A 13,379-nucleotide genomic window follows, 5' to 3' on the forward strand; every position below is an offset into this window, starting at 1 on the left:
AATCTATGTCATGTAGGCCAAGAGTTAGTTAAACACACAACAGAGGAACTTTTAAAAAGGTGAGTGAGCCTGTAGGCCTCACTACAGTGACACAGGGTATAAAGGGCCTGCATACTCCTACTGATCACTACATAGTATACTGAAACCACCACACTCATGCTGCTTAACACTTGGTGAAGGCAGTAGCCTTTCACCGCTATGAGGAACAACTATGAAAGTAGTGCTTTGGGTGCCCCTCCTGGTCCAACAAGACCACTATCCATATGACAGGTCTATGTCATGAAGCACACGCATGATCCATGTTTGCCTGTGACATCAAAAAACAGCATTTTTGATCCAGAATACAGTACGGTTGGGTACTCAGGGCAGAGGCACATGTCAATACCCATGCAGAGGCCTTTTACACCACAAAAAACAACATTTTATCTTCTACGTGTAAATGTAAGGATTTACATGAACAAAACATACTGGATAAATGGATGAACTTTACATTTAATTTAATGATACTCAAGAGGCTATTAGAGTTCGAAGAGCCTTCTCCTGAGAGATCAATTTGTGTTGAAAAACATATTGAAATAGCATCCTATTATGTTAAAATCTTGAATACAAAAGAAGGAAATTATAAAATGAATTGTAAATTTGGTGAGGGTCAAGGGGATCTGGTGCCCTGAGTTGCAGGTGGGAAGATTAGTAATGCAAGTAAGTAAATGGAAAATTGAATGAGAGGAGTGGACGTGTTAAAAATGTTTTAACTTCTAGTGGCTGTCATGTGACGTCATCAAAGCGCCATATTACAAATGTAATAAACTTGTGTCATTTTTCTACACTGCCTAGCAATGAGAGTCAGGAGGTGAAAAGTAGTGTAAACTTGGTACATGTAAAGGAAACACTTAGGTGCCGATCAGGAGCCTGGAAAAAATTTCCCCGTACGACTCGTATCCGGTCTTTTTACCGTACGAATCGTACAAGTGCCGTACAAACTGCCAAGTACGATTCGCATGGGAAAAAGTCCATACGAATCGCATTGGGAATAATTCCCCACACGTCCTCGGGTCGGAAAATGTGTCCGACACGTCCCTGGACCATTTACCGTACAAATGTGAAAAGTGAAGTCCGACCGCGCAAGTACGATCCATCCCGTGCGTCCGATGTTACAACCGTATGGAAAAAACACCGTCCGCACCGAACTCCCATAGCAACCATGGAGACATGTGCCCGCATACGCGCCGCACACCCCCACCAGCCCCCGTATGTACGCGCCAAACCATCCCCCCAGCCCTCGTATGTACGCGCCGAACCCCCACCCGTGCATGTACACCCCCGTACGTACGAACCGTACACCCACCCATGTATATACACCCGTGTACGTACGGCCCGTACCCCCACCCGTGTATGTATGGAGCGTACCCCCACCCCAACAGTGGATGTATGGACCGTACCCACACCCGCGTATGTATGGAGCGTACCCCCACCCCAACAGTGAATGTACGGACCGTACCCCCACCCGCGTATGTATGGAGCACACCCCCACCCCAACAGTGTATGTAAGGACCGTACCCTCACCCGCGTATGTACACCAGTGTACGTACGAACCATACCCCCACCCGCGTATGTATGGAGCGTACCCCCACCCCAACAGTGAATGTACGGACCCTACCCCCACCCGCGTATGCATGGAGCGCACCGCCACCCCAACAGTGTATGTACGGACCGTACCCTCACCCGCGTATGTACACCAGTGTACGTACGAACCATACCCCCACCCGCGTATGTATGGAGCGTACCCCCACCCCAACAGTGTATGTACAGACCATACCCTCACCCGCGTATGTATTGAGCGTACCCCCACCCCAACAGTGAATGTACGGACCATACCCCCACCCGCGTATGTATGGAGCGCACCCCCACCCCAACAGTGTATGTACGGACCGTACCCTCACCCGTGTATGTACACCAGTGTACGTACGAACCATACCCCCACCCGCGTATGTATGGAGCATACCCCCACCCCAACAGTGTATGTATGGACCGTACCCTCACCCGCGTATGTATGGAGCGTACCCCCACCCCAACAGTGAATGTACAGACCGTACCCCCACCCGCGTATGTATGGAGCGCACCCCCACCCCAACAGTGTATGTACGGACTGTACCCTCACCCGCGTATGTACACCAGTGTACGTACGAACCATACCCCCACCCGCGTATGTATGGAGCGTACCCCCAACCCAACAGTGTATGTACGGACCGTACCCACACCCGCGTATGTATGGAGCGTACCCCCACCCCAACAGTGTATGTATGGAGCGTACCCCCACCCCAACAGTGTATGTACGGACTGTACCCTCACCCGCGTATGTACACCAGTGTACGTACGAACCATACCCCCACCAGCGTATGTATGGAGCGTACCCCCACCCCAACAGTGTATGTACGGACCGTACCCTCACCCGCGTATGTACACCAGTGTACATACGAACCATACCCCCACCCGCGTATGTATGGAGTGTACCCCCACCCCAACAGTGAATGTACGGACCCTACCCCCACCCGCGTATGCATGGAGCGCACCCCCACCCCAACAGTGTATGTACGGACCATACCCTCACCCGCGTATGTACACCAGTGTACGTACGAACCATACCCACACCCGCGTATGTATGTAGCGTACCCCCACCCCAACAGTGTATGTACGGACCGTACCCTCACCCGCGTATGTATGGAGCGTACCCCCACCCCAACAGTGAATGTACGGACCGTACCCCCACCCGCGTATGTATGGAGTGCACCCCCACGCCAACAGTGTATGTACGGACCATACCCTCACCCGCGTATGTATGGAGCATACCCCCACCCCAACAGTGAATGTACGGACCGTACCCCCACCCGCGTATGTATGGAGCGCACCCCCACCCCAACAGTGTATGTACGGACCGTACCCGCGTATGTACACCAGTGTACGTACGAACCATACCCCCACCCGTGTATGTATGGAGCATACCCCCACCCCAACAGTGTATGTACGGACCGTACCCACACCCGCGTATGTATGGAGCGTACCCCCACCCGAACAGTGTATGTATGGAGCGTACCCCCACCCCAACAGTGTATGTATGGGCCGTACCCTCACCCGCGTATGTACACCAGTGTACGTACGAACCATACCCCCACCCGCGTATGTATAGAGCGTACCCCCACCCCAACAGTGTATGTACAGACCGTACCCTCACCTGCGTATGTATGGAGCGTACCCCCACCCCAACAGTGAATGTACGGACCGTACCCACACCCGTGTATGTACGGAGCGAACACACACCCACCAGTCTAAGTACGGAGCGCACCCCAGGCCCCCATACCAGCACCCTCACCCAACATCACGCATGTACGAGTCGTACCAAGCCAGAGACAAGGACAGCACTGTACAACAAAATGGCCGATGTACGCACCGTACAGACGCTAAAAACACACATACACAACCAGGACAAAGCGAAACAACACAAGAAGACTCCATTTGAATCGCACAAAGCCACAAAACATGTCCAACAAGCACAAATACAACCTATTCACTGACCTGCAACTGCCAAACTCCCAAACAGAGGCCCAAAACACAACCACTCCTTATAACACACCCACCCAAAGTTCAAACACAGCCACACCCACCAATGGACCAATAAAAAGGCCCAACACACACAAACCATGAGCCTTTGCAACAGACCCACTGCTGCCAGACCACACAGAGAAACAACTGCACCATACTACAACCTCCACTACACCTTACACCTGCACACCTTCACACAACCACCTTCACAAACACACCCTCATCACATTCACACACACACCTGCACAACCACACCCACACACCCACAACCATCCACACCCACACCTTCACAACCATCCACACCCACACCCCTCACCATGCCCACTAACAAAAATCCAAAGTTCACTAGCCAAGAGTTGGAGGTCCTTGTCGACAAAATCATCAGAGTCGAGCCACACCTCTTTGGAACATTGGTCAGACAGACCAGCATTTCCGAAAAAACAGCCATGTGGCAGAGGATTGTCGATGCTGTGAATGCTGTTGCGTCCACCAGAAGGACCAGGCATGAATGCCAAGCCAGGTGGTACGATCTGCGGAGGACGGTCTGCCGCAAAATGACCGACGACCACAACCAGGCCAACATCACTGGAGGAGGGCCGTCCCGCAGACGCGTACAATACCATCCCTGGGAGGAGAAGGTGATGGCCATACTGCCGGAGGTGGCAGTGGAGGGAGTAGAAGGACTCCGAGAGCCTGGTGAGTACACAAACAACTCACCTCACATGGGGGGAGCGTCATCCACAACCAAACTCACAATCATGCACGCAACCACCCCAAAGCTATCGCATGACTCAACCACACTCCATAAACACGCACATGCCACTAGCGCCACCATGCCCCATGCACCCAGCTAGACAATGCCAAGTCACAGGCCACAGAAAACACCAACACAAGACACGGTAACCCGGATGGCGGGAGTGTGGGCCTCAAAATTCACATAGTGCAACTCAGAAGCAGACAACAATGCCCTCTGCCCATATGGCCTAGGTCACAGCCAGACAAACAGTGTGTCCCCACACAGAAAAGACTTGCCTGCAAATGGCGGACGCCTTGCATGAAGACATGGGGGTGAAGGCATTTTTTGCACATGACAGCAGCCAATGAACAGCCAACACTGTGAAAGAGTGGCAGCACACACCACCACAGCAGCAGCGCAGACACAGACACTACACCCAATGGGTGCTTGGAGATCAGAAACAAACTCACATGAACAAGCCAAGGGCCATTCAAAGATCTGGAAAAAGTGTGTGCCTAGGAAGCTGGGCTGAGGTGACAGAGGGTGACACACAGAGGGAGGGAGAGGGGGAGAGAGAGGGAGGGAGACACAGGGAGACGGACAGAGGGAGGAGGCTGACACAGGGAGGGAGGGAGAGGGGGACAGAGAGGGAGTGAGAAAGGGATACACAGGGAGACCAATTCAGCCTTGGGTGGTGTGGGAATGTCTGCTCGTCAGCAGGTGGACTGCGTGCATGTAGACAAGGGTGGCCAGTGCCTGAATCCCCCTCTCTTCTCCATGGCAAAACACTGGGCCATGTCTCAACCTGTGCACAAGCACAACGCCAGCTACCTGCATTATATAAGTGTGTGGAACAACTCCATGTGCCCACGTACAGTGCAACATGGAAGGTGCCAATGCATGGCTCACCACACCTGCTCACTCCACTGCTGACTGCAGTCACAATTGACGCAGCAAGTAAGACTGTGTCACACATAGGTAAAGTCTCAAAAGCTGGGGCCAAGGGACATACCCATGCACAAGTGCACTGTGAGTGGAATGCTGGACATATCCAAATACCCACAGGAAATGTGCCAACTTTGAAACGAATGAAACATGGATGTTGCATGGAACAAAAATAACATTGTCTCTCTTACACACAGGTCAATGTCGTGGATCACCCCCCAACACTGGGGGAAAAGACTCACGGGACCTGGCTCTGCGGGATGACGATCCCACCGGCAGCGACGACTCTCACCACTCTGTGGACGACCCCGACCAACCTGGCCCCTCTGGTGTCCAACCACCTGCAGCACCTGCGTCAGGTACAACTGGGCCAACCACCACACCCACTCCTGCCACATCCCAGGAGACACCCAGGATCCCTGCCCCACCACCACAACGCAGCCAGGCTGACCAGGAGGGACACGGTGTACCGGGCACCCAGGAGGAGGCAGGCGACAACGCAAATGCCACCCCTCAGGGGTCCCGGAGACCCGATGTGCCCACAAGGGCAGGCCAGGTGCAAGTGGGCAGGGGTGGTGGGAGTGGAGGACAACGGAGGCGCGAGCCTGACCAGTTGGCTGCGGAACCGGTATATTACCATGTTAGAAACATCCTGGACACATACCGGCAGGACACCACGGGCATGAGCCAGGTTGTGTCCACCCTCAACGAGATGAAGGGGACCCTCGAGGAGATCAAGACCCAGCAGCCCCAGCAACATGCGGAGCAACATAGCTGTCAACAGCGACACCAAGGACGGATGGAGGACAGACAGGCTGAGCTCGTGACGGTGCTCACGGGAATTAACCGTTCACTCCGTCGGATAGCCGACAACATGGGCAACCCTCCCTGTGCCACCAGGCGAAGAACATCACCACCCACAGGGAGGGATCAGGAGGAGGAGGATACATCCGACGGAGCATCCCAAACATCGTCACGGCCTGCTTCTGAGGGTTCCTGCAGGAGGGCGGGTCGTCCACGGAAAAGACCGTGAGGGTCGGCGCAACAGCACCATCTCCCAGGACACCTGGCCTGGCACCTGGCCCACTGGCCCAACAGCAGCACATCAGCAAATGACATTCTCTGCCACATGGACTTGCTGGTCACTGTCTGACCAATGTTGACAAACACTGTGGCATGGACTCTGATGATTTCCAATGGCAAGGATACCAACTCCCCCAGTGAACTTTGGATTCCACACACCCGGAAAGCCCCTCTTGTCATCCCCCCCCCAACACGTACCCCAACACAAATAAAAACTTACACGATCAAGAGATGATGCCTACATTTTGCATTATTACCTTACATGTGTCTTGTAAAGTCTAACTATGCCTGAGTTCTCATATGACTTCAACCATCCATACCCTGGGGCCTGAGTCTGGCACAGGACACACATGGGTCACAATGTATTAGGGAAGACAGACATGGAGCACCATACACACCCGTGATGGGCCCAACCAGCTGAGGGGGTGGCCGCACAACCGTACCAACAGACATATTGAGTACAGCAACAGTCATGCGCAGAGGTCAGGGATCATGTGGAGTGTCCTGGGGGGCACCCAGGTATGTGTAGACAGGTGGCAGAACCATGTCCTGCAAGCTTGAGTCAGGTGGATGCAGAGAATGGTGGCCTGGCCAACGTTGGATGCATGGGGATGGCACATGTCACAATACCCACACAGTCATGGACATCATCCACAATACAGAGTCTAATCCCAGACAAACAGCTTGCATCTTGCTACTCTACACATAGACACATAGCCACTATCACTGAAAACCATGCCAGACATGCCGTATGCACCGTGGCAACACACCAGCATTGACTGAGAAGAGGCACCTTAGAGGCATAGGGACACCTTTATTAGTCATGTATTCCGGAATGCAGAGGCAACTCGGAGTACACATACACAGGTCATGTGGAGTCACATGTGGGTCCAACACTGGCACCCCCCTTCTGCACCACAGATGCTTGATATCCATGGAACTGGCACACAAGTGTCGGGTAACAGCTAAACACCCCCTGCTGCTCACGGAGAGGCTGCCATACACCATTGATCCTCTGATGTGGAAGTCCCACACCATGTCAAGCCAATGCAAACCGTATGTGTCCGAGGGCAGTGTTACACACATTGATGCCATCATCACAATCCACTATCCCATTACAGATGACTGTCAACAAGTCTGACCATCTATTCAGGTGTATCCAGCTACATGTCATGTGTCCCATGGTGATGCGACATTTCTGCAGAGGAACCAAACATCGACAGGGGCAGTGTGGACACATCGTAAACAACTGCCACACCCAATACACCCATGATGCATCCCTTACCCTAAGGAGACTTCCAAACTTGTCCGTGCGTGTAACGCTGAGTCAGCATACGATGACGTGTCCATGAAGAATAGCAGTGCCACAACAATGCAACCAGCAGACGGCATGCGCAAGTACCTGGGGATGAGAGACACACAAGAAGTCAGCCACAAAAAGCACATCCACTTGCATGTGCATGTGCTCGACACATGTAAGGATGACAACATGCTAGGTTACAATTATGACTGTGGAAATACACTCATCACTGGCACCATAACTCGAGTGACACAACCACACACACCTCTGACTCACGTGGCATACATGCAGATGGACACACACATTGCAACACATGCCACACAAGGACCAATGCGTGCACACTCAGACACTGGTACTCACCACTAAGCAAAGAAGTCGCGTATGAGCCGACTCCGGATGTCCTCTTGCGGAACCACATCCTCCACATCACTAGCCCCATTGCCAAGCCCTTCGTCCTCCACGGGTGGATGGTCCTGATCATCTTGATCCAGGATGAGTGGCACAGCTTTCTCAACTGCCATGTTGTGCAGCATGCAGCAGACCATGAAGATTTTGTAGACCTTCGCCGGGGCATATGGGCGGGCGCTGCCGGTCTTGTGTAGGCACCTGAATCGGCTCTTCAGGAGGCCAAATGTCCTCTCTATCACTCGCCTTGTCCGGCCATGGGCGGTGTTGTAGCGGAGCTGGGCCGGCGTGCTGGGGTTGCGGAGAGGTGTGATCAGCCATGGCATGTTGGGATAGCCAGCGTCCCCTACATGGAAAACACATGGACATAAGTAGGACAGGAGAAGCAGTCGGGCTGGAAGTCTACGCAAAATACAGGACAGACAGAGTGTACCCACCAACAACACATGCTCGTTTGTTGCGCAGCTGCGTCATCATTTCAGGCACCCTGCTACGCCTCATGATGTAGGCATCGTGTGCTGATCCTGGAAAACGAGCACAGACATGTGAAATCACCATGTTGGACAGACACACCACAAGGGCATTGATGGAGTGGTAGTGCTTGCGATTCCTGTACGCTACCTCCTGTGCCTGTGGTGGTACCAAAGCCACATGTGTCCCATCTATGGACCCAATGACATGGGGCATCCCTCCCAGGGCATAGAATCCACGCTTGACATCTGTCAACTGTTCAGGAGTTGGGAAATGGATGAACTCATCTAGGTGAAGCAACATGGCCTCTAAAAAATCATGCAGCACACGGCTGAACATGCTCTGGGACATGCCACCAACATGAGCTATGGTATATTGAAAGGTACCCGTGGCAAGAAAATGTAGGGCTGCCATTTCCTTCAGCTTGGGTGTCAGTGCCGTAGGATACCTGTGCAGCGGTTGCAGGTGTGGTGCCAGCCTTGCCGTCAACTCCTCAATCAACGGTTGGGGGAAGCGGTAGCAGCGTATACAGTCATTCTCCCGCATGTCAGCCAAGTCCAGAATTGCTCGGGGAAGAGGCGGCGCCCTGCAGTAATTTTGAAGTGACAAGGAAGAGTGAGTGCTCTACAACAACTATTTATATGTACTGAGCACATGTTAATCTGTCAATACACATATGCTACATACGGAGTCAGGTATGTGCTACATGCCCTGGACACGTATGGCTGACAGGTGACACTCCTACCAAGACCCAGCTACACACGGAGATTGTGAACCTCCACATCCCATGGCATGGGACTAGCTGTGTCCCAGTGTAAGTGAACAGCCAGACGCAATACAGGAGTGACATACATCAACATATCAGCAGAAGTAGGATGTTGATTGCAGAGACAGGTAGCGGAACACTAGAGCCACAGGTCACATGACATTACACTAGGACAGCCCACACACCTTGCCATGAAGGTGTACATGTCATGACTGACCACACATACATTGAGAGGATGCAGACAGGTCCTTGTTACGCCACTCCGTGTCCCATGCATACATACACACCTTACATCCGATACCACATGTGGCCTGGTGTGCGTAACAGTGTGCCATGGCCATCTACACACAGACACATGTTGGTTGCAGCAACTGCAGATGCATTTGAGGGAACACCAACATCAAGCTAATGGGAACACACCACACATACATGACATAGTCACATCGTGCAACGTGGGTAGTCACATGTCAGGTGTGGTAACCCCTGTAGCGGGCATCAGGGGACACTTGCGTGTGTTGTTGACTGTGCCATGCCAGTGACGCTCATCTCAAGTGTTCTGTACGACATGCACACATGTCAAAGGAGTGAAGGGCATGTATGGCACATAGTGCACCATCACACATAACATCTGTACACATCTCATCATACATCTATTGCCTTCACAACTCAGGAGTGATGTGCCACATCACAGCCTTTCACACCTGTGCCTCACACATGTATTACTGCCCAGACAATGCCTTGATGTCTATCCATGGACAAGTATGTCAGCTCTATTCCTTTCTGTGTGATGCCTGTCACCACTGTAATGTGTGAAAGGCACCGTACATTCGCTCTGAGGGCGTGTGTACGTTCCCTATCACTATGGGAGTGCTGCCGTAGGCCTACCCATAGTGATAGTGAGCGTACACGCGTGTGTACGGTCCGTATCACAATGGGTACGCATACGCGAGCACACCCATAGTGATAGTGAGCGTACACGCGTGTGTACGGTCCGTATCACAATGGGTACGCATACGTGAGCACACCCATAGTGATAGTGAGCGTACAGGCGTGTGTACGGTCCGTATCACTATGGGTACGCATACGCGAGCACACCCATAGTGATAGTGAGCGTACAGGCGTGTGTACGGTTCGTATCACTATGGGTACGCATACGCGAGCACACCCATAGTGATAGTGAGCATACACGCGTGTGTACGGTCCGTATCACTATGGGTTTGCTCGCGTATGCGTACCCATAGTGATACGGACCGTACACACACCTGTACGGCCCGTTACAATGCATTTGGGGTGCCCTAGGGCCCCGGAACGCACCGTACCTGTGTGTGAATCTACAAATTACATAGGGGACACATGAGGGACAAGTATAAAGCCCTACATGCATGCTGGTTGTCATGGAGACCAAGTTTAAAGTTTGAATTTTTTTCATCAGGTGCCCAGCAAAAGTCGGTTTGAAAGAATCTACTTTGTTGCAAAGTGGATGTGGAGTTGACATCATGCTCAAGGAAAAAAAAAAGCTGAGCCACTGACTGTGCTAGGTTTAAAGGGATTGGAGGAAACATAGGATGCAAATGTGAGTGACCAATCACTCTGTACTCCTGTGCATGAAACAGCCCAGCAAGGCAGATATAAGGCAGCCAGGTCCCATGAGAGTTCACTTGCCTGCAGATCTTTTGATTCTACAACACTGCTGCTGCTCGTGATTCCCTGGCACCATGTCAAGGTCTGTGGAGAGGGCCCAGCCCTTCACCCTGGAGGAGAATCTGGCATTGCTGGATGTGATCCTCCCACAGTACCCCATGCTGTATGGGCGACCAGGGTTTCAGGTGAGTGCAGAGTCCACTAGCACAGACTGTGTCCCTTTTTTGTGACTGGGACTTCTGGCATTGTGTCCAGGTGTGACACACATGCATTGTACTGTAGAGTGGGTCCCAGGGGGGGAATGCCTGATGTCTCCCAGCAAGAGCATGCTGTGGTGCATGTCTGCCGTCCTCACTTGCATTGTGTTTACTGTGACAATCACTGCATGGTGCATGCCACATTCTGCCTGTCTAATCCTCCTGGGAATGTTGCTTCTACAGTCCTCATGTGATTCTGTGGTCACCCCAGTGTGACAGGTGACTGTACCAACAGATGTGTGTCAGTTCATTGTACCAGTGCTGAGAGTGTCCACATGATGTGGGCGTACCCTGGACATCGGTGTGTGTGTAAGTCCCCTGTCATGTGGGTGGGTGCATATGTGGAGTGTAGCACCCCAGCTGCATGAGGGATGGATATACCCTGCCCATCTGATGTGAGTAGGGAGCAGTGCTGTGTGTCTGACGTGCAGAGCCAGCCCCAAACCTGTGAGCCCCCCCAGTCTAGTGGCACATGTGCAGAGTGAGGTTTGTAGCTGCAGTTGGCAATGGCCGGTGAATGTCCTGTGCCTGTGTGTGTCTGTGTACTCTGCTGAGTTAGCGTCAGTGGCCTGTGGCATGTGACTGCTTTGAGGTGCTGCACATAATCCTGGTGTACCTTCTGATGCACAGTGTGAGTCTGGATCATTTATTGTGTCGTACCCCTCATGCCACCTGTGTACTTTCAATGGCACATGGTGCATTTGCCCTTACACAGAGAAATATGTCCCTATGACAAAGGTGCAATGCTTTGGCTGCATACTATGCATTGTTGAAACCAGCAAAATTGTTCTAATGTGTGTCTCTGTGACATGTGGCAGGTGTATTGATGTAGTCTCACTTTTTCAACCCCACAGGTAGGCGCCTCTGCCAAGGAGCAGATCTGGAGGGACGCCGTCAGTGCCGTGAGGAGGACGGAGGGTCGCGAGCGGCGCCTGGCCCAGGTGAGAAAACGCTGGCAGGATATCCGGTGCTGGACGCGGAGGATCGCACAGGTCCTGCTGGGGGACTCACCTGTGGGCCCTAAGAACCATGGGCGTCACCGTCTGACCCACATCCACAAGCGTGTGCTGGCGGTGGTCTTTCCAGACATGGACAGGCGCTTACGGGAGAAGCAGCAGCAGGAAGGGGGTAGGTACATGTGTGTTTGTTGTGTGTCACCAGCATTTGTAAGTGCGCAGTTGCATGGATACACTGCCAGTGTTTAAATGTGCGGTGCAGGTACTGTCACCCACAGTATAGCGGTGCAGTCCTTCCTCCCTTCCCCTCCTTGCCATGTGTTCCCTGGTCTGTGTGTAGTCACTCTTTCACAAGGTCATCTGGGCTGGCAGTTTATCCACGTGACCAATGCTTGCAGCATCATGTGTGGGGGTGGTGTGTAACAGGTTTTGGGACCTTGCCTGTGCCCTGTCCAGTTCAGTACTTGTGGGGTCCATGTCAATTGGCACTGATGCTGAGTCCAGACATAGGAGTATGTCTCTGAAGTGTAATGCCTTACAGCAAGCATGTCCTATGTTGTGGCCTGTGACATGATGTGCATGAGTGTGCGATACGCAGAGTGCAGGGATGGTGGCCTGTGTTGCAGTCATTACCATTCAGGACCATGGAATATTGTGGCCACTACTGTCCCCTGGGGCATATTTTGCTAGGTATCATGTGTGTCATCACAATATGTGGACATTCTCAGTGTCTACAGCATAGGATGTGCTCTGTGCCATTGTCCCCTGGCACCATGTATATTTACGTAACGTGTTCTACAAGTGTCCACTGTACAGCCTGACCTAATTTTCCTCATTCATACTCACGGTGGCCAGTGCCTGTGTGTCTTGTTACAATTATCTGATGATGGCCATTTGTAAATGAGATCGTTGTACAGGCGCACATGGGGTATTTTGGGTCCAATATGGGTTTCTTGCAGCCCATGTGTATTTCTCCCAGACTAAGAGATGCAAGTGCTTCCTGTGTCCCATCAAATTGTCTCATGTAGGGGGTGGTTGGTGCGGGCAAGGCCTACATGTCGACACCTGAAATCTCATTGCTCGGTCTGGCCAGTGTGTGATGTTTGTCTGGACATACACTCAAGGTGCAGTGACCTATTCATGTTGGGCATGTCTTTAAGTATTACCTTTGCAGTATGTGCCTCAAGTACATGGAGATGGTCCCTGCTCATCCCTAGTTACG

The sequence above is a fragment of the Triturus cristatus genome, chromosome 5_2, assembly GCF_964204655.1.
Source record: "Triturus cristatus chromosome 5_2, aTriCri1.1, whole genome shotgun sequence".
Lineage (NCBI taxonomy): Eukaryota > Metazoa > Chordata > Amphibia > Caudata > Salamandridae > Triturus > Triturus cristatus.